Source organism: Accipiter gentilis, chromosome W (genome assembly GCF_929443795.1).
Source record: "Accipiter gentilis chromosome W, bAccGen1.1, whole genome shotgun sequence".
Lineage (NCBI taxonomy): Eukaryota > Metazoa > Chordata > Aves > Accipitriformes > Accipitridae > Astur > Astur gentilis.
This window is the reverse complement of record NC_064918.1, coordinates 289,501-312,458: the sequence shown is the minus strand read 5'-3', so window position 1 is coordinate 312,458 and position 22,958 is coordinate 289,501. Positions and strand designations below refer to the sequence as shown.

Sequence of the window (22,958 nt, the reverse complement as noted above, 5' to 3'; positions counted from 1 at the left end):
GCTCCGTACAAACTTCCGCCACATGGGTCGTGTGCATTGGACTTCGTCTGGATCTTTGGGTAATTGTGGGTTGTCCAGGTCATGATGGTCACATATACGGTGGCCAAAATCTTTTTGCAAATCCCGCAGCTCACTCAAGGATAGATACCGGGTTATTACCTCTGGTTCTGCCTCTTCCTCCGGTTCCCGTGATGACCCTGGTTCACCTTCATCCTTCGCTAAGTGAACTGATTTTTTTGTATATTTCTTTTTCTGTACGGGGGCAACTGATAATGGTACAGGTTGGTCTGCTGGTTCAGTTGCAGTATCGCTCACCGGGTTTTGGATATCCGCAGTGTCTTTCGCCGAGCTTTGGTTAGCAGCAGTGCTCGTCGCTGGGGCTGGAGGGACCGCAGTGCCCGTTGCGAAGGTTTGGGTAGCTGCTGTGCTCGTTGCCGCAGGAGAAATGAGAGGGGAAAAAGGTACCCCACCCATAGACTGGTTTTCCAAGGAGGAAAGGTAAATCGTATACTTATTAATCGTTTCCCACAGATGGCTCCTGCAGTATAAAGGTGACGATGCTGAGTGCAAATACTGGATTAATCCCACAGCTGATGACTTTTTCATACCATAAACCAGTGTTATACCATACATCAAAGCAAAAACCTTAATCCACCTCCCACGGATGATAAGCAGCAGAAGAGGAACTATATACAGCAAGCGAGGTGATACATAACAGAACTTTAAAATCCATAGCAACAACTCTAAGAACACATAAATCAACATAATGACCAGCGACTATTGCACCAATATAATGAATGCTTATAACAAGTTTGTTTTAACAAGCTCTGGTCAGGTTTGTCATTATCTCAACCCTTCGTGCCCCACGTTGGGCGCCAAAATGGGATGTCGTGGATTAACCCCAGCCAGCAACTAAGCACCACACAGCCGCTCAGTCACTCCCCCCCATCCAGTGGGATGGGGGAGAAAATCGGGAAAAAGAATTAAAACTCCTGGGTTGAGATAAGAACGGTTTAATAGAACAGAAAAGAAGAAACTAATAATGATAATGATAACACTAATAAAATGACAACAGTAGTAATAAAAGGATTGGAATGTACAAATGATGCGCAGTGCAATTGCTCACCACCCGCCAACCAACACCCAGCTAGCCCGAGCGGCGATTCCCTGCCCCCACTTCCCAGTTCCTATATTAGATGGGACATTACATGGTATGGAATACCCCGTTGGCCAGTTTGGGTCAGGTGCCCTGGCTGTGTTCTGTGCCAACTTCTTGTGCCCCTCCAGCTTTCTTGCTGGCTGGGCATGAGAAGTTGAAAAATCCTTGATTTCAGTCTAAACACTACTTAGCAACAACTGAAAACATCAGTGTTATCAACATTCTTTGCATACTGAACTCAAAACATAGCACTGTACCAGGTACTAGGAAGACAGTTAACTCTATCCCAGCTGAAACCAGGACACTCATACAGATACCAGATTAACCTCATGACCAGTGATGTAATCATTTCACAAGTCGACATTGCCCAGTACAGCAAAATGATAATCCCAATCACTCTCCCAGAGGTGAGAAATGTAACTACAGGCAATACATAGAGCATATAAGAACTTATAAAACGCCACCATGTAAACAAATGAATCAACATTGTGACTAACATCTATTTATCTAATATAAGAAATGCATATGACAAATTTGTTTCAACACGCTCTGGCCAGATCTGTTGTTATCTCAACCCTTCATGCCCCACGTTGGGCGCCAAAAAGGACTGTCATGGTTTCAGCTCAGCCGGTAACAAAGGACCACGCAGCCGCTCACTCACTCCTCCGCCCCCCTCCGGTGGGATAGGGAGGAGACGGAGGAGAGAAAAGGGAAAAGAAACCCCAAAAACCCGGAACCTCGAGGGTTGAGATAAAGACAGTTTACTGGGACAAACACAAAGAAAGAAGTTACAACAACAACAACAGTACTAATGAAAAAGTATACAAAAAGATTGATGCACAGTGTTCACCACCCGGGACCCAACGCTCCACCACTTCCCCCAGTGGAAGTCGAGAGAACTCCCCTCGGCCCGCTCCCCATTTATATACTGAGCATGATGTCACATAGTATGGAATAACTCCTTGGCTAGTTCAGGTCAGCTGCCCCGGCTATGCCCCCCACCTCCCAGGTTGCTGTAAAAATTAACTCTATCCCAGCTGAACCCAGGACATTGGCCAATAGGGATTAAATGACCACAGATCAGATTTGACAAGGGTATAAATGGGGTCCCGCTGGAGGACATGTTGGAATCAGTCCTCTTCAGAGCAGCGGGTCTGCAGTCGGGGACTCTCCCCCTTGGGTCGGTGCACCACCCAAGGTAACTCCTCGACGGAGAGAGCCCTCAGCTTTTAGGTGAGTGATATGCGCATTTTGAGTCATCGCTTTTAAATCTTAAGGATTCTTAAGTCGGCTGTGTAGTACTAATTCCCCTTACATCATTGAGCCTGTAGTTCGCTAACGTTATTGGAATTTTAACTAACTTTTTACGGAAGAATAAATCTGACTTTTAACACCTGTTGGATTTGATTGTGCATGCCTCCATAACATTTAGATAGGACATAAGGAAGAAATGCTTTACGATGAGGGTGGTGAGATATTGGAACAGGTTGCCCAGAGAAGATATGCATGCTCATTGGAAGTGTTCAAGGCCAGGTTGGATGGGGCTTTGAGCAACCTGTTCTAGTGAAAGATGTCCCTGCCCACAACAGGGGAGTTGGACTAGATGACCTTTAAAGGTCCCTTCCAATCCAAACTATTCTATGATTATTCTGCTCCTCTTTTTATCTTGGGGGGATTTTGGTTCTGAAAGTGAGGTTCCTAATTGTTGGTGTGCTCACTTCTTATCAAGCCACAATATGTTAAAATAGGATTAAATCATTCGTATGGAGATAAGAGTGCACTGTGTGCAGTGACATGTGAAGTGGAATTTTGTCAGACATGGACATGTTAAGCCATTTAATAGTATAAGATCTAGGCTGTCACAGATTACAGGGAACTTGTGATTAAATTAACTTCAGTTGTGTTTTCAAAATCCTTTCAAAATGTATTTGCAATATGACTGTTCTAAATTTGCCTTGGCAGATTCCTGGTTTTGATGGTCTCAGGCTTTTCAGATTGCTTTAATGCCTGCTGTTAAGGGAGAATGGAAATGTACGTTGTGTGCAAGTGTTGCAGGATCTGACTATCAGCCAATTAAAAAGTGAGACACTGCACGTTTTCTAGCTGTTGGTTCCATTAGTCAGACCTTAATAGGATAATTCAGGTTGGAAAGGACCTCAAGAGGTCTCTAGTCTAACTTCCAGCTATGAACTCAGATCAGGTTGCCTCAAGGCTTTATCCAGTTAGGAATTGAAAATATTGGTGGTACATGTTTCTTACAGAATCGTCTAAGCTCTTTGTTGAATAATTGGAAAGAAAGATTTCTCATTTCTGCTCTTCAAGTGTAGAATTGTTTGTGTGTTTTACCAGAGTCAAACTGTGGTTATGTGACACTTGCTTTTTGTTTTGGCTTGCTCAATGTATCAACTGTTAGAGGAAAATATATCATGCTGGATCCAACAGCCTGAGAGAGGTGAGGCTACTGCTGCTCCATGTCCCCAGATCCACCCAGTAGTGAGACTGAAGGTGTATTCCCAGCAGGTATGCACACACATATACACTGCATATGTACATGTCCAGCCATACATGACCATACATGACCAACACAGAATGGTTGAGGTTGGAAGGGACCTCTGGAGGTCATCTTGTCTGGCTCCCCTGCTCAAGCAGGGCCACCTAGAGCTGGTTGCCCAGGACCATGTCCAGATGGTTTTTGAATATCTCCAAGGAGGGAGACTCCACAACCCTTCTGGGCAACCCCTTCCAGCACTCAGTTACCCTCACAGGAAAAAAGTGTTTCCTGATGTTCAGACAGAACCTCCTGTGTCCATTGCCTCTTGTACTATCACTGGGCACCACTGAAGAGAGCCTGGCTCAGTTGTCTTTACCACCTCCCTTCAGGTATTTATATACATTAAGATGCCTTCTGAGTCTTCTCTTCTCTAGGCTAAACAGTCTCAGCTGTCTCAGTCTTTCCTCATAGGAGAGACGCTCTAGTCCCTTAATCATCTTTGTGGCCCTTTGTTGGGCTCTCTCCAGTATGTTCATGTCTCTCTCATACTGAGGAGCCCATAACTAGACACAGGACTGCAGGTGTGGCCTCACCAGTGCTGAGTAGAGGGGAAGGCTCACATCCCCTGTGATCTGTCTGATCACAGACACTCAGAACACTCACACAAACACAGACAGCACTCTGGCTGAGTGGGATGGAGGTCTGCAAGTGAGAATATACACATACACACACACTCATATGTTCAAGGTAGATCCCCCAGCAGCTAGGCTCAGGCACTCAGTCTGCCCAGTAGCTGGCCCTGGATCTTGATATCCCCTGTTTCTGGCACCTGGCTGTACAAGTCCCTGAGGCCCCAGCCTTGCTCCACACACAGCTGACCAGGACTTCTCTGGTCCCATAGCTGACCCTGTGCCTGCCCCCCACGCTCTCACCCTTAGAAGACACACAGGTGCTCTCAGATACAGAGCTGGTCCTTAGAGACTCACTTATCCTTTTGCTCCCAGGCTGCTTTGCTTATTCACCAGCTAGTCTGGCTTGATCTTTATTAGCAATCATGCTCGCTCATACACCTGCACTTGCTCCAGTTGCCAGCACCAGGGACATGTGGGCTCTGTGACCTGTGGTTTGACTCCAGTTGGTGGCACTCAGACCCCCCATATGCACACAGAATAGAGCACCCCTCACCCAGGAAAGAGTTAGAAAGGAATTTAGTAAGAAGATAGAACAGACTGTGCTGATCAGGCACAGGGCATAGCCCAACAAGCATACTGACCAGACAACTATTTACACTTGACTGGCCCTTTTTATCCCCTTATTCCTCTATTTTACCGCTCTTGTTCCTCCCCAAATCACCTAAACCCCTCCCATTTCCCACCTTTGGTTCTTCCCCTAAATGTCCCATAAGTCCTGTGTGATCCCAAACTGCTTTTCCCCTGCATCCCATAGTGTGTCCCACACCCCTAGTGTGAGAGACTGAAAGAGTTAATGTCTCAAACATTGTGGTGGGGCAAGTTCTGCTCAAAGACAAACCCTGCACAGCAAGGAACCAAGGTGAAAAGCCCATCAGCTCAGACATCAGCAACAGGAGGGGGAGGGCGTGCTGGAGCCTGCGCAGCTCCCTCTTCTGATAAGCTGTTCTGATACAAAGATCAAACAATGGCAGTGTCTGCAGGGAAGGGGAAGTTACTCCCCAAGCGACCCCCAAGCCCAAAGGCTCACAAACTGCTCATTAACCTGAGAGTTCGGGTGCCTGCCCAAAGGAGGGGCAAGGATGATAAAAGGACACAAACTGAAGCCCCAGGCGTGCAAGCCCACTGGGACTGGACCCCTCGGCTGACTGGACCAACGCTGGCCCCGTGAAAACTTTCTCTCTTCCTTTTTCTCTCTCTGTCTTCTTCAGGCTGGATCGATGGGCTGAGGCCAATTGTATGAGGTTCAACAAGGCCAAGTGCCGGGTCCTGCACTTGGGTCACAGCAACCCCATGCAGCACTACAGGCTTGGGGAAGAATGGCTGGAAAGCTGCCTGGCAGAAAAAGACCTGGGGGTGCTGGTTGACAGCCAGCTGAATATGAGCCAGCAGTGTGCCCAGGTGGCCAAGAAGGCCAATGGCATCCTGGCCTGTATCAGAAATAGTGTGGCCAGCAGGAGCAGGAAGGTGATTGTTCCCCTGTATTTGGCACTGGTAGAGGCCGCACCTCGAATACTGTGTTCACTTTTGGGCTCCTCCCTACAGGAAAGACATTGAGTTGCTGGAACATGTCCAGAGAAGGGCAAGCAACTTGGTGAGGGGCCTAGAGCACAAGCCTTATGAGGAGTGGCTGAGGGAGCCTGGGCTGTTTAGTCTAGAGAAGAGGAGGCTGAGGGGACACCTTATTGCTCTCTACAACTACCTGAAAGGAGGTTGTAGTGAGATAGGTGCTGGTCTCTTCTGTCAGGTGGCTGGAGATAGGACAAGAGGAAATGGCCTCAAGTTGCGGCAAGGGAGGTTTAGGTTGGATATTAGGAAAAATTTCTTTACTGAGAGGGTTGTCAGGCATTGCAATGTGCTGCCCAGGGAAGTGGTTGGGTCACCATCCCTGGAGGTATTCAAAAAGCGCGTAGACAAGGCACTCCAGAACATGGTTTAGTGGGCATGGATGATGGTTGGACTCGATGGTCTTGAAGGTCTTTTCCAACCTAAATGATTCTATGATTCTATTCTCTTTCCTTTTCCACAATCCCTACACCTCATCCCTTTAGACATAAAACTGTTGACCAAGTCTGGGACTAAGAGTGGATCCAGCTGCCCCTGTGCCCTTCTCTGAGAAAGAGTCTAGAAAGCAAGGGGGTCTGCTCTGAACCTGGTGACTCAACGGGAGGGATCTCCTTCTTCCCTGAATTGATGTACATGGTTACCACAGGTTACACGGTTTACAGAAGTAGTCTCATGCTAATTTCTGTTGTGAGAAACCCTGCCACCTACTACCTTGTTCAGCTTTTTAAGGAAAATGGCATCCCAAGTTATTAAGCAAGCCTGGATTGCTCAAAAACAAAAAGAGGGAGTGTGGTGGGTTGACCCTGGCTGGATGCCAGGTGCCCACCAAAGCCGCTCTATCACTCCCCCTCCTCAGCTGGACGGGGGAGAGAAAATATAACAAAAGGCTCGTGGGTCAAGATAAGGGCAGTTTAATAAAATGATAGCAAAGGTCGCGCGCGAAAGCAAAGAAAAAAAACCAAATTATGTTACTCTCTACTTCCCATCAGCAGGCGATGTCTGGCCACTTCTCGGGAAGCAGGGCTCCAGTACGCGTTGCTCTGGAAGACAAAAATGCCCCCCCTTCCATCTCCCTTCACTTAGCTTTTATATCTGAGCTGACGTCATATGGTATGGAATATCTGTTTGGTTAGTTTAGGTCAGCTGTCCTGGTTATGTCCCGTCCCAAGATCTTGCCCTGCCCCAGCCTGCCATTGAGGGGAGGGAAAAAATGTTGGAGAGACAGCCTTGATGCTGTGCCAGCACTGCTCAGCAGTAGCCAAAACACTGGTGTGCTATCAACACCTTTCTAGCTACTGATGCACAGCACAGTGCTATGAGGGCTGCTATAGGGAGTACTAACTCCATCTCAGCCAGACCCAATACAATCTCCACCCCTTATTCCATACCATTTGCGTCCTGCTCAGGTCCCACATAATTTAATACAGATATCTTTTAACCATACTATTGTATTTAATTCTCATTACTGAAATCCTTTCTTACCAACACTTACAACTGAAACTACATACTTAAACCACTTTTATACGCAACATACAGATTTATACATTCTTATTAATTACTATCCCCTGTCCTTTAAGAGATAGATATGCCATGGGCTTCTTCCACTCCTTCAGATGTTCACACACAGGTTATGACTTGGTCCCCATCCATCAAGATGGATGGTCAGGACAGGAGAAGCAGTACGTTCAATCGTTGGGCACCAACGCCGGCTTGGTTTGGGTCACCGATGCACTTGTCTGGTTCCTTGCGAAGTTCACTCCTCTGCAGTTCAGGTCATTCCTGCTACATTACTTCCTGCAACATACAACTCACATCACAGATTATTTTTCCCCCAAGGTTAAATGTCCTTGAGGCACACACTGGGTCTCCCCATCCTTCTGCATTACCCACCAAGTACACCCAGGTCCCTGAGCAAAGACAATCCCACGAATGGGTTTGCCTTTTCCCATGGGAGATGCAATCTACACTGCCTTCCCCAGCCACTTCCCCATGTGCACCATGGGGACCTTATCTCCTCCCACAGTATGTAGGGGTTTTGTTTGGGCAGGACCAGGACGGTTAGCAGATCCTCTAGAGTTAACTAGCCAAGTGGCTTCTGCTAAATTTGCATCCCAATGCTTCCATGTCCCATTGCCTAGCGCTCTCAACATAGCCTTCAACAGTCCATTATATCTCTCAATTTTTCCAGATGCCTGCGGGTGATAGGGTATGTGGTATACCCACTCAATGCCATGTTTCTTTGCCCAGGAGCTTATGAGGTTATTTCGGAAATGAGTCCCATTGTCTGATTCAATTCTTTCTGGGGTACCGTGTCGCCATAAAATTTGCCTTTCGAGGCCTAAGATGGTGTTTCGGGCAGTGGCATGGTTTACAGGATATGTTTCTAGCCAACCAGTAGTTGCTTCCACCATGGTGAGTACGTAGCGCTTGCCTTGGCGTGTTCGTGGCAGTGGTCCAATGTAGTCAATTTGCCAGGCCTCGCCATATTGAAAGCCCAACCACCGCCCTCTGTTCCAGGGAGACATTACTCTGGTGGCTCTTTTGATTGCAGCACATGTTTCACATTCATGAGTGACCTGTGTGATGGCCTCCATGGTCAGGTCCACCCCTCGATCACGAGCCCACCTATATGTTGCATCTCTCCCTAGATGTCCCGATGTCTCATGGGCCCATCGAGCTACAAATAGCTCACCCTTACGCTCCCAGTCCAGGTCCACCTGAGCTATTTCTATTTTGGCAGCCTTGTCTACCTGTTCATTATTTCGATGTTCTTCAGTGGCACAGCTTTTGGGCACGTGAGCATCTACATGACGTACCTTTAGAGTCATGTGTTCTACACGGGCAGCAATGTCCTGCCACAATGCTGCTGCCCAGATGGGTTTACCCCTGCGTTGCCAATTGGTCTTCTTCCACTGCTGTAGCCACCCCCATAGGGCATTAGACACCATCCAGGAGTTGGTATAGAGGTAGAGTACCGGCCGCTTTTCTTGTTCAGCAATATCTAGAGCTAGTTGGATGGCTTTCACTTCTGCAAACTGACTTGACTCGCCTTCTCCTTCAGTGGCCTCAATGACTTGTCGTGTGGGACTCCACACAGCAGCTTTCCACTTCCGATGGTTCCCTACCACACAACAGGATCCATCAGTAAACAAACCATAACACCTTTCATCTTCTGATAACTCATTATATGGTGGCGCCTCTTGGGCACCAGTCACCTCCTCAGGTGATGCTCCAAAATCTCTGCCTTCTGGCCAGTCCATGATCTCTTCCAGAATTCCTGGGCGGTTAGATTTCCCCAGTCAAGCCCGTTGCGTGATCAATGCTATCCACTTACTCCATGTAGCGCTGGTTGCATGATGTGTAGAGGGGATGTTTCCTTTGAACATCCAGTGTAGCACGGGCAATCGTGGTGCCAAGAGGAGATATGTTTCTGTACCAACAACTTCTGAAGCGGCTCAAACCCCCTCATATGCTGCTAATATCTCTTTTTCAGTCGGGGTATAGTGAGCTGATCCTCGGTAGCCCCGACTCCAAAACCCTAATGGTCGACCTCGGGTTTCTCCTGGTGTTTTCTGCCACAGGCTCCAGGTGAGACCATGTTCCCCAGCTGCAGTGTAGAGTACATTTTGTACATCTGGTCCTGTCCGGAAAGGCCCAAGAGCTACTGCACGAGCTATTTCCTGTCTGATATGCTCAAAGGATTGTTGTTGTTCAGGGCCCCATTCAAAATAGTTCTTTTTCCGCGTTACTTGATAGAGAGGGCTCACAAGCTGACTATAACCTGGAATATGCATTCTCCAGAACCCCACAAGGCCTAGGAAAGCTTGTGTTTCTTTCTTGTTAGCTGGTGGAGACATAGTTGCTATCTTGTTAACCACATCCATAGGGACATGACGGCGACCATCCTGCCATTTTATTCCCAAGAACTGAATCTTCTGTGCAGGTCCCTTGACCTTACTTTTCTTTATGGCGAAACCAGCTTTCAGAAGAATCTGAATTATTCTTTTTCCCTTCTCAAACACTTCTTCTGCCTCATTGCCCCACACGATGATGTCATCTATGTATTGTAAATGTTCAGGGGCATCGCCTTGTTCCAGTGCCATTTGGATTAATCCGTGACAAATGGTAGGGCTGTGCTTCCACCCCTGGGGCAGCCGATTCCAGATGTATTGGACACCTCTCCATGTGAAAGCAAACTGTGGCCTGCACTCTGCTGCCAAAGGAATGGAGAAAAATGCATTGGCAATATCAATTGTAGCATACCATGTGGCTGCCTTTGATGCCAGTTCATATTGGAGCTCTAACATGTCTGGTACAGCAGCACTCAATGGCGGTGTCACTTCATTCAGGCCGCGATAATCTACTGTTAACCTCCACCCTCCATCAGACTTCTGCACTGGCCATATAGGACTATTAAAAGGTGAATGAGTCTTGCTGATGACTCCTTGGCTCTCTAGGTGATGAATCAGCTCATGGATGGGAGCCAGGGAGTCTCGGTTTGTCCGGTATTGCCGACGGTGCACTGTCCTGGTAGCGATAGGCACCTGCTGTTCTTCAACTTGCAGCAATCCTACAGTAAAGGGATCTTCCGAGAGGCCAGGCAGGGTAGATAGCTGTTTGATCTTCTCTGCATTTACAGTGGCTACACCAAAAGCCCACCGGTACCCCTTTGGGTCCTTGAAATACCCTTTCTTGAGGTAGTCTATGCCAAGGATACAAGGGGACTCTGGGCCGGTCACAATGGGGTGCTTTTCCCACTTGTCCCCTGTCAAGCTCACTTCAGCCTCCAGTATAGTCAATTCTTGGCATCCCCGTCACTCCAGAGATCCAGATGGATTCTGTGCCCCTGTATCCTGATGGCATCACTGTACACTGTGCACCAGTGTCTACCAAAGCCTTATACTTCTGTGGGTCTGATGTGCCAGGCCATCGAATCCACACAGTCCAGTATATCTGATCATCCCTTTTCTTCTCCTGGCCAAAGGCAGGGACCCTCTATTGCTGTTCCTCATCAGAATATTCACTGTCCGATCCTTGCGGTACCAGACCAGAAGTCCCCTCACCAGAATCAAGGGAGGTGGTTTCAGTTCTTCTATGCCTGGAGGATCGCTGAGTGCCTTCTTGGGCCTCTACAGCAACTACGCTGACAGCCTTCTTCTTGGGTGACCCCTTCTTAACAGCTGTCTTCCCTCTCAGTTCACGTACGCGGGCTTCCAGCTTAAAGGTGGGTTCACCATCCCACTTCCTCATGTCCTCCCCTTGGTCACGCAGGAAGAACCAGAGTGTACCACGTGGCATACGCCTTGGGCTCCCTTTCCCTCTGACCGGGGCAGGGGAGGACTGATTTCTTGGAGCATCCCTAACAGCCAAGGCACTGTCCTGTAGGGATGAGGAGACACAGAGATTTTCCTCAAAGTTCTGGAGCCAAGACGACACTTTCTCCACAGTTGGTGTTTCCATATCTGGACAATACATTGCTGCCAAGCTGTTAGAATACGACGCTGGGGCACCTTGAATCACCTTTCGTCACATGGCCCGTGTGCACAGGACATCCTCTGGGTCTTTGGAAACTTCCTCGTCATCTAGATCACTGTAGATGACTTCCACCACTGCTAACTCTCTCAGGTACTGAATGCCTTCATCTGCAGTAGTCCACTTTTCTGATGAATTTACAAGATCTTCCTTGATCTTGCCCTCACACTTGAGAGGAGCCGGCTCCAGAGACTGCAAATTGCTGCCTCTTTTCCAATTCCTCTTTCAATTCCCCGGTTTCTAGCGAGGGATCCCAGCTGTTGCGCTTCCTTGCCTTCCAGTTGCTGACTATCATCCCCATTATCCCAGCATCGGAGCAGCCAGGCAGCAATCCACTCACCTGGCTGGTGGCTGTAATCTTTCCGTACGTCCCGAAGTTCTGAGGACGTCAGGGACCGGGTAGTTTCTGCTTCTTGTTTAAGTTCCCTCACTCCTTCCTCCAATTTCTTTATTGAAGGACCTGCTTCTAAATCAAGCCTTTCCTCTTCTTCTTCTTCCCTCACTAATCGATGGTATGGACCCGTTGATCTCCTTGTCCACTGTTTCCGTTTCACTATTGGGGCAATTACTGTAATTGTTGTTGTTTGGGTCCCTATCTTGAGCATCGTGTCCTTAGATGCAGTCTGGGTCCCTGCCTCAACCATGGTCCTCTGAGAGTGTTGAACTATGGCTCGGTAGGCATAGGCCAGGCCCCAGTACAGTGCGAGAAGCTGCTGGTTTTCATTGGGATAGGCAAGGCACCCTTCTATCAGGTGACGTGTCAGTTTGCCAGGGTTACTTGCCTGTTCGGATGTAAAATCCCAGATTATGGGAGGTGATAACCGTCCTAGGAATCTGCCCAAATCCTTCCATATACCCTGCCACCCAGGGACTGGTCGCTTGAGGGCACATTTCAATATTGCCTCACCTAAAACTTGCCTCCTCTTATACCAGGACGAGACCAGGTTCCACAATACCCATAATATGCCACCAGTATTAATTATTAGTATTAAACAGCTCACATAAGGGTGAACAAGGACCTCAGGAGCCTGCATAATAAAACCATTCACATCAATGCCTGGTAGGGAGAGGGAGATGTGTTCCCTCATCTCCTCCACAAGATAGCTCCCACAACACAGCAAAGCCATCACTGCCAGGACAAAGCACATAGACACTATTTGTATTAGCACGTTCCCGCGTTCCTTCATTCTCCACACAAGATAGCTCCCACAGCACAACAAAGCCATCAGTGCCAGGACAAAGCACACAGCCATTATTTGCATTAACATGTTCCCAAACTCAGCAAGCTAGAGATAAGCAAGCAGCTAACAAGCTCTGTGACCTGCACAGGAGCTTGCCACTTAATAACTAGCTACAGAACGCTTAATGCAAAACTGCCGTTGTCATGCCCCACGTTGGGCGCCAAAAAGGACTGTGGTGGGTTGACCCTGGCTGGATGCCAGGTGCCCACCAAAGCCACTCTATCACTCCCCCTCCTCAGCTGGACGGGGGAGAGAAAATATAACAAAAGGCTTGTGGGTCAAGATAAGGGCAGTTTAATAAAATGATAGCAAAGGTCGCATGCGAATGCAAAGAAAAAAAACCAAATTATGTTACTCTCTACTTCCCATCAGCAGGCGATGTCTGGCCACTTCTCGGGAAGCAGGGCTCCAGTACGCGTAGTGGTTGCTCCGGAAGACAAAAATGCCCACCCTTCCGTCTCCCTTCACTTAGCTTTTATATCTGAGCTGATGTCATATGGTATGGAATATCTGTTTGGTTAGTTTAGGTCAGCTGTCCTGGTTATGTCCCGTCCCAAGATCTTGCCCTGCCCCAGCCTGCCATTGAGGGGAGGGCAAAAATGTTGGAGAGACAGCCTTGATGCTGTGCCAGCACTGCTCAGCAGTAGCCAAAACACTGGTGTGCTATCAACACCTTTCTAGCTACTGATGCAGAGCACAGTGCTATGAGGGCTGCTATAGGGAGTACTAACTCCATCTCAGCCAGACCCAATACAGGGAGAAAGATTTAAACGGAGACCTACAGTGGATTCGACCTTGTTGTGGTATTACAAATACAGACTTACAGCCGCTGCTGGATTTATTGCGCGGCAGCGATAGATTAACTTCTACAAGACAACTAAGTGCACCGGGACGACAAGCCTTGAGAGCAATTGGACAAAAAATCACATCATCCATGTCTGGCAGATACGTTCCTAATTTACCCATAAATTTGAAACCTTATGCTGAGATTGGTATGGAACACACTGACTGTAGTAAGCAGCATGACAGTGACACTGGTGATTGATCCACATCGGTTAATGCCGTGGGACAGTAAGAATGTTTGGGTGTCACTAGCTAAAGCTATTAATCAAACCTTTTTTTGTGTGCTTATGTATTTTATTAGGTATAATGTTGTTTTTACTGTGCTTAATTAATTGTGTTCACAGATCTTTGCAAAGGGCAATACAGCAAGTGTTAAAATTTTAACTCAATCTATACACAAATAAATAGATTGGCTGAAGAAACATACACAAAAGATCCAGCAAGAAACTAGTTGGTTTGATGGGGTGTTACAGTCAATATTCGGCGGGATAACACCATGGCTAATGTCATTGATTAAGGAAGCCTTACGATGGTTAGGTATATTGATATTAATCTGGGTAATAGTCAGGATTGCGTATGGGTACATGATGAGCGGAGTCTCAAAGCTGACCCACCAAGCTCTACTCGCACAAAAAGAAAAAGGGGGAACTGTTGGGAATTGGCTTGATGAGAAAGTACATGGGTCTATGGAAAAGTTATGCGAGCAGAGTTGTGTGTGAAGGAATGTCAGCATGGGCAGCAAGACTAGGCCTTGGCCGAAGGCTGCTGGCCTTGCTGATATCAGGAGAAAAACAACAGCTGGTCTCGCTGATATCAGAAGAAAGACAGGGACGGTGTGACCTTGGCATAATTTCATAAGCAACTTTTGAAGAAGTTCCCATGAGAAAGTTACGGAACATGCATAGCTGCAAATCACAAGTGGGTGTGTTTTAGTAATGAATAAACATTAGCAATGTACCAATCATATTAGGACTAGTAGGCATAATTATCGCAAGCAGTATAAATATGAGCTATCTGTGCAAATAAAGTTGAATCACTTCTATCACTCATATTGAGTCGACTTATGTGCATTCCTCCGCCGCTCCAACAGATAGAACGGTTTAATAGAACAGAAAAAGAAGAAACTAATAATGATAATGATAACACTAATAAAATGACAGCAGTAATAATAAAAGGATTGGAATGTACAAATGATGCGCACCGCAATTGCTCACCACCTGCCGACCGACACCCAGCTAGTCCCCGAGCGGCAAGTCCCTGCCCCCCCTCCCCACTTCCCAATTCCTATACTAGATGGGACATCACATGGTATGGAATACACCGTTGGCCAGTTTGGGTCAGGAGCCCTGGCTGTGTCCTGTGCCAACTTCTTGTGCTCTGGCTGGGCATGAGAAGCTAAAAAATCCTTGACTATAGTCTAAATACTACTGAGCAACAACTGAAAACATGTGTTATCAACATTCTTTGCACACTGAACTCAAAACATAGCACTGTACCAGCTACTAGGAAAACAGTTAACTCTATACCAGCAGAAACCAGGACAGTATCCACCTCTTATTCTATACCATTGATGTCATGCTCAGTTCCCATACCTTTAGTTACATCCTGATTAATCATCACCACATTTCCATCCCTTTGAGACTTATGAACAACGAGACATATAGATATGTATACACACACAGAGATATCATTCCTTTAGTTCATGAGTTATGTTCATAAAACATTTGTTGAGTTCATTTAGTTTCCGACTCTGGGCTCCATCTGTCATGCTAGTCTGTCTGGGCAGGAGGAATGGTGCAAAGTCCTCTCAGTTGGTAGAGCAGAATTGGGCTTCAGTGCGGTGTGACGAGCAGATGACATTTGACGCAGCAGGAGGATGGTGTGCACCGTGGGATTGTTGCATGCTGGAGTCAGTTCTGGTTCCATCACTACTGCGATTTGCTCAGTTTTATCGCAGTTCATTCTTGCTTGATCCAAGTGATTCTTACTATAGTACTATGGATATAGCATATAACAATTATAATAATGATAACATACAGTAGCAGGGCTATATAGCAACTAATATCATACAGTTTAATTCTGGCTATTTTCACCTAAAATCAAATCCCCTTGAGGCACACATCGTACTTCTCCATCTTTTCACATCACCCACCAAGTGCACCCAGGCCCTTGAGCAAAAGCAATCCCACAAATGGGTTTACCTTTGCCTGAGGCAGCAGTAACCCAGACTGTTTTCCCTAACATATTTTTGATGTGCACTACAGGGACTTTATCCCTTTCTACAGTATGTAAAAATTCTGATTGGGCAGGGGCACTCCGATTGGCAGATCCTCTGGTGTTGACTAACCAGGTGGCTTTTGCTAAATGTGTATCCCAATGTTTGAAAGTTCCGCCCCCCATTGCTTTCAATGTAGTCTTTAACACTCCATTGTATCGCTCAATTTTCCCAGAGGCTGGTGCATGATAGGGGATACGATACACCCACTCAATGCCATGCTCTTTGGCCCAGGTGTCTATGAGGTTGTTTCGGAAGTGAGTCCCGTTGTCCAACTCGATTCTTTCTGGGGTGCCATGTCGCCACAAGACCTGCTTCTCAAGGCCCAGGATAGTGTTCCGGGCAGTGGCATGGGGTACAGAATATGTTTCCAGCCATCCGGTGGTTGCTTCTACCATTGTCAGCACATAGCGCTTGCCTTGGTGAGTTTGTGGAAGTGTGATAGAGTCAATCTGCCAGGCCTCCCACTGTTTATATTTCAGCCATCGCCCTCCATACCACAGGGATTTTAGCCGCTTGGCTTGCTTAATTGCAGCACATGTTTCACATTCATGGATAACCTGCACAATAGTGTCCATGGTCAGGTCCACCCCTCGATCTTGAGCCCATCTATACGTTGCATCTCTTCCCTGATGGCCTGAAGTATCATGTGCCTACTGAGCCATAAATAGCTCACCCTTATGTTGCCAGTCCAGATCCACCTGAGCCACTTCAATCTCGGCAGCCTGATCTACCTGCTGGTTGTTTCGATGTTCTTCAGTGGCCTGACCCTTGGGTACGTGAGCATCTACATGACGTACTTTTACAACCAGATTCTCTAGCCGGGACGCAATATCTTGCCACAGTGCGGCAGCCCAAATGGGTTTACCTCTGCGCTGCCAGTTGCTCTGCTTCCATTGCTGTAACCACCCCCACAGGGCATTTGCCACCATCCATGAGTCAATATAGAGACAGAGCACTGGCCACTTTTCTCTTTCAGCAATATCTAATGCTAACTGGATGGCTTTCACCTCTGCAAACTGACTCAATTCACCTTCTCCTTCAGCAGTCTCTGCAACTTGTCGTGTAGGAACCCAGACAGCAGCTTTCCACCTTCGATGCTTCCCCACAATGCTACAGGACCCATCAGTGAACAGGGCATATTGCCTCTCATTTTCTGGCACTTTATTATACAGCGGGGCTTCTTCAGCACATGCCACCTCCTCCTCTGGCAACATTCCAAAATCTTTGCCTTCTGGCCAGTCCGTGATCACTTCTAACATTCCTGGGCAACTTGGGTTTCCTATGCGAGCCCGTTGTGTGATTAGTGCGATTCACTTACTCCAAGTGGTGTCAGTCATGTGATGAGTAGAGGAGATCCTCCCTTTGAACATCCAGTCCAGCACTGGCAGCCGGGTTGCTAAGAGGAGCTGTGTTTCAGTACCAACCACTTCTGAGGCAGCTCGAACTCCTTCATATGCTGCCAATATCTCTTTTTCAGTTGGAGTATAGCGAGACTCGGATCCTCGATATCCTCAACTCCAAAACCCTAGGGGTCGGCCTCGGGTTTCCCCAAGTGCTTTTTGCCAGAGGCTCCAGGTAGGGCCATTCTTCCCAGCTGCAGTATAGAGCATAGTTTTAACATCTCGTCCTGTCCGGACTGCTCCAAGGGCTACAGCATGAACAATCTCCCATTTAATATGTTCAAAGGCTTGTTGTTGTTCAGGGACCCATTTAAAATCATTCTTCTTCCGGGTCACTTGGTAGAGAGGACTTACAATTTGACTGTGATTTGGAATATGCATTCTCCAAAACCCCACAACACCTAAGAAGGCCTGTGTGTCCTTTTTATTAGACAGTGGAGACATAGCTGCTATTTTGTTAATCACGTCCACAGGGATCTGACAACGTCCTTCTTGCCAGTTTACTCCTAAGAACTGGATCTCCTGTGCAGGTCCCTTGACCTTACTTTCTTTTATGGCAAAACCAGCCTTCAGAAGGATTTGGATTATTTTCTTCCCTTTCTCAAAGACTTCTTCTGCCGTGTTGCCCCATACGATGAAGTCATCACTGTATTGCAGGTGTTCTGGAGCTTCGCCTTTTTCCAGTGCAGCCTGGATTAGTCCATGGCAAATGGTGGGGCTGTGTTTCCACCCCTGGGGCAGTCAATTCCAAGTGTACTGGACACCCCTCTAAGTAAAGGCAAATTGTGGACGAGACTCTGCTGCCAGAGGGATTGAGAAAAACACATTAGCCATGTCACTTGTGGCATACCACTTGGCTGCCTTTGACTCTAGCTCGTATTGAAGTTCTAGCATATCTGGAACGGCAGCACTCAGCAGTGGCGTAACTTCATTCAGGCCACGATAGTCAACTGTTAGTCTCCACTCCCCATTAGACTTCTGCACTGGCCATATGGGACTATTAAAGGGTGAGCAAGTTTTGCTGATCACTCCTTGGCTCACACCCAGCCATTCCCCGAGCGGCGATTCCCTGCCCCCCCCATTTCCCAGTTCCTATACTAGATGGGACATCACATGGTATGGAATACACCGTTGGCCAGTTTGGGTCAGGTGCCCTGGCTGTGTCCTATGCTAACTTCTTGTGCCCCTCCAGCCTTCTCGCTGGCTGGGCATGAGAAGCTGAAAATTCTTGACTATAGTCTAAAGATTACTTAACAATAACTGAAAACATCAGTGTTATCAAAATTCTTCACATACTGAACTCAAAGCATAGCACTGTACCAGCTACTAGGAAGACAATCAACTCTATCCCAGGTGAAACCAGGACTCCCATTACTCTTCAATCCCTGAGAAAATAATGGAACGTGTCCTCCTAGAAACCATCACAAGCCAAATGAAGCAGGTGATTGCGAAAAGCCAGCCCAGATTTACCAAAGGCAAATCATGCCAGACTAACCTGATCACCTTCTGCAACAAAATAACATTTTCTGTCAACATGGGGAGAGAAGTGGATGTTGTTTACCTGGACTTCAGCAAAGCATTTGACACTGTTTCCCACAACCTTGTCCTGGACAAACTGGCAAGATACAGACTGGATGGGTGGTCTGTGAGGTGGGTAGGAAATTGGCTAACAGGCCACATTCAGAGGGTGGTGGTCAATGGTTTTTACTGAGGCTGGCATACTGTCACAAGTGGGGTCCCCCAGGGAGCGATACTGGGCCCCATGCTGTTCAACCTCTTCATAAATGATCCGGATGATGGGATTGAAAGCACCCTCACCAAGTTTGCTGATGACACCAAACTAGGTGGTGTGGTGGACACGTCAGAAGGGAGAGCCATCTTACAGGGAGACCTGGACAGGCTGGAAGAGTGGGCTAGCGAGAACAATATGAAGTTTAACAAAGACAAGTGCAAAGTCCTGCACCTGAGTCAGAATAACCAAAGAGCCCAGTACAGGCTAGGATCCATGTGGCTGGGGAGCAGCCTTGCTGAAAGGGACTTGGGGTCCTGGTGGATGACAAGCTGAACATGAGTCAGCAGTGCGCCGCTGCAGCAACAAAGGCAAATTGGATCCTGGGTTGCATCTGCAGGGGCATTACCAGCAGAGATAGAGACGTGATCATACCACTCTGCTCAGCGCTTGTCAGGCCGCACCTGGAGTACTGTGTCCAGTTCTGGTCCCCACAATTCAAATAAGATGCAGACAGACTGGAGAGGGTCCAAAGGAGGGCCATGAAGATGAGCAAAGGGCTGGAGAACCTGCCCTGTGAGGAAAGGCTGAAGGAGTTAGGTCTCTTCTCCCTGGAGAAGAGAAGGGTCAGGGAGACCTCATCAGAGTATTCCAGTACTTAGAAGGTGGTTACAAAGAGGATGGACGCTCTCTCTTCACAAGGAGCCACATGGAAAAGACAAGGGGCAACAGGTACCAGTTGCATTGGGAGAGGTTTCATCTTGACATAGGAAAGAAATTTTTTACAGTGAGAACAATTATTCACTGGAACAACCTCCCCAGGGATGTGGTAGAGTCCCCATTGCTGGAGGTTTTCAAGATGTGATTGGACAAGGTGCTAGATAATCTCATCCAGGCTCCCTTTCCCAGGAAAGGTTGGGCCAGATGATCTTCAAGGTCCTTTCCAACCTGGGCTGTTCTATGTTTCTATGAAATGCCATAACCCTGAATGCCCCCCTGCTTCCTCCGTCTTTCTCCCAGCTTTTATTGCTGAGCATGATGTCATATGGTATGGAATATCATATGTTGGAGCAAGGAAGATGTACCCTTGGTAGAAGAGGATCAGGTCAGGGAATACTTAAGCAAACTGGACATACATAAGTCCATGAGCCCTGACAGGTTGCATCCACAAGTGCTGTTATAGAAATATCAGATTCTTTAGTAGCTGATAAAAGACAGGAAATTTTTCTTTGTTCTGATACCAAAAATACCAGATGGCATTCAAAATTTCCATTGATCAATAGAACAAAAGATTTTTTTTCCTGTTTTTTGTTTGTTTATTTCAAACTAATTCCCAAATCTTCCTGCCTAACCCGGCTTTTGACTTGTATAAATCTTGTATTAATAAAATAAAATAAAATATAATATCCCTAAGTCTATTTACTTTAATAAAAATCAGAATATGCATTGGCATTGGGGTAGTACTCTTTTTCTCCTTCTCTAATAACACACACACCTGTTCAATTAGTTGACTCATCATATACTTTATAAGCAGTGTGCTCTGAATAACAGAGCAAAATGCATTTCTAACAACTAACCACTTCTACAAAAAGTTATAATCAATCAAGACTGATAGAAAGAAACAAATTTAAGCCACATTTATGTCACTTAGAATGATAGTGTGATCTATTTCACTTTAGCACTCATTTTAAAAATGGCAGCATGGTTTGTGATTCATACCCATACTCCTGTCACATAATCACATAGAATCATAGAATGGTTTGAATTGGAAGGGACCTTAAAGATCATCTAGTCCAACCCCCCTGCCATGGGCAGGGACACCTTTCATTAAATCAGATTGCTCAAAGTTCCCTCCAACCTGATCTTGAACACATCCAATGATGGGGCATCCACAACTGCTCTGGGCAACATTTTCCAGTATCTCACCATCCTAATCATAAAAAATTTCTTCCTTATTTCCAATCTAAAACCTTCTTTCAGTTTAAAACTGTTGCCCCCTGTCCTGTCACTACAGGCCTTGGTAAAAAGTCTCTTTCTGTCTTTCTTATAACCCCCTTTTCTATATTGAAAGGCCGCAATAACATCTCCTCAGAGCCTTCTCTTCTCCAGGCTGAACAACCCCAACTCTCTCAGCCTTTCCTCATAGGAGAGGTATTCCAGCTCTCTGATCATTTTCATGGCCTGCCTCTGGACCCACTCCAACAGGTCCATGACTTTCTTGTGCTGGAGACCCCAGAGCTGAACACAGTACTCCAGGTGGGGTCTTACCAGAGCAGAGTAGAGGGGCAAAATCACCTCCCTCGACCTGCTGGCCATGCTTCTTTTGATGCAGCCCAGGATAAGGTTGGCTTTCTGGGCTGCGAGCACACATTGCCAGCTCATGTCCAATTTTTCATCCACCAGTATGGTATCCCCAAGTCCTTCTCCACAGGGCTGCTGTCAATCAATTCACCAGCCATTCTGTATTGATACTGGTGATTGCCCTGACCCAGGTGCAGGACCTTGCACTTGGCTTTGTTGAACTTCATGAGATTCACGTGGGCCCACTCCTCAAGCCTGTCAAGGTCCCCCCCGGATGGCATCCCTTCCCTCTAGTTTATCAACTGCACCACTCAGCTTTGTGTCATCTGCAAACTTGCTGAGGGTGCACTCAATCCTGCTATGTTGTTGATGAGGATATTAAGTAGTATTGGTCCCAGTATGGACCCTTGAGGGACACCACTCATTACTGGTTTCCTCTTGGACATTGAGCCATTGACTGTGACTCTTTGGATGCAGCCATCCAGCCAATTCCTTATCCATCTAACGGTCCATCCATCAAACCCATATGTCTCCAGTTTAGCAGCAAGAATGTTGTGGGGATCAGTGTCAAAGGCCTTACAGAAATCCAGGTAGATGACATCCATAGCTCTTCCCTTGTCCACTGATGCTGTCACTCCATCATAGGCCACTAGATCAGTCAGGCACAATTTGCCTTTGGTGAAGCCATGTTGGCTGTCTCTAATCACCTCCCTGTCTTCCATATGCCTTGACATGTCTTCCAGGAGGATCTGTTCCCTGATCTTACCAGGCACAGAGGTGAGGCTGACTGGTCGGTAGTTCCCAGGATCCTCCTTTTTACCCTTTTTAAAAAAAAATGGGTGCGATCTTTCCCTTTTTCCAGTCACTGGAGACTTTGCCTGACTGCCACAACTTTTCAGATATGATGGAGAGTGTCTTGGCAAGTGTATGTGTGTGTATGTTTTCTTTGATCTTCCTTTTCTGACCAATGTACCCATAGAAGCTCTTATTATTCTTCACATCCCTCGCCAAATTCAGCTCCAACTGTGCCTTAGTTTTCCTGATCCCATCCCTACGCATCTGGGCTGTATCCCTATATTCTTCCCAGGATACATGTCCCTGCTTCCATTGCCTATGCATTTCTTTCTTACACTTTAGTTTGACCAGGAGGTCCTTACTCAGCCATGATGGTCTCCTGCCTTCCTTGCCCGATTTCTTACATATGGGAATTGAGAGCGCTTGTGCTCTAAGAAAAATGTCCTTAAAGATCTGCCAGCTGTCTTCTGCTCCCTTATCCCTGAGGGCAGTTTTCCAGGGGGTCCCATCCACTCATTCCTTAAAGAAGTGAAAGTTTGCTCTCCTAATATTCAGGGTCCTGACTCTACACTTCACCTAGTCCATATCCTTCAATATTGTGAATTCCACCAGGGCATGATCACTGGAGCCCAAGCTGCGACCAATATTGACCTCTCCCATAAGTTAATCTGTGTTGGTGAGCAACAGGTCTAGTAACCCTTCTCCTCTGGTTGGGCTATCACTTGGATTAAGATTTTGTCCTCAAGGCACTTCAAGAGTCTCCTGGACTGCTTACAGCTTGCTGTGCTGCTTTTCCAGCAGATGTCAGGGTGATTGAAGGCCCTCAGCAGGATCAGGGCCTGCAATTATGATGCTTCCTGTAGTTGAAGTAAGGACGCTTCAACAACAGGCTCCCCTTGATTGTGGGGCCTGTAGTAAACACCAACCATGAGGT

General features: G+C 47.0%; 1 protein-coding gene across 1 annotated transcript in view; it reads right to left on the bottom strand.

The window, feature by feature from the left end:
* LOC126035345 (uncharacterized) overlaps positions 1-686 on the bottom strand; it is a 118,695-nt gene extending 118,009 nt beyond the window's left edge. Inside the window, exon 1 of the mRNA XM_049793878.1 lies at positions 656-686. The gene's annotated coding sequence lies outside the window, so the exon portion shown is untranslated. The remainder of the gene's footprint in view (positions 1-655) is intronic.
* Between the last annotated feature and the right edge of the window lie 22,272 nt (positions 687-22,958).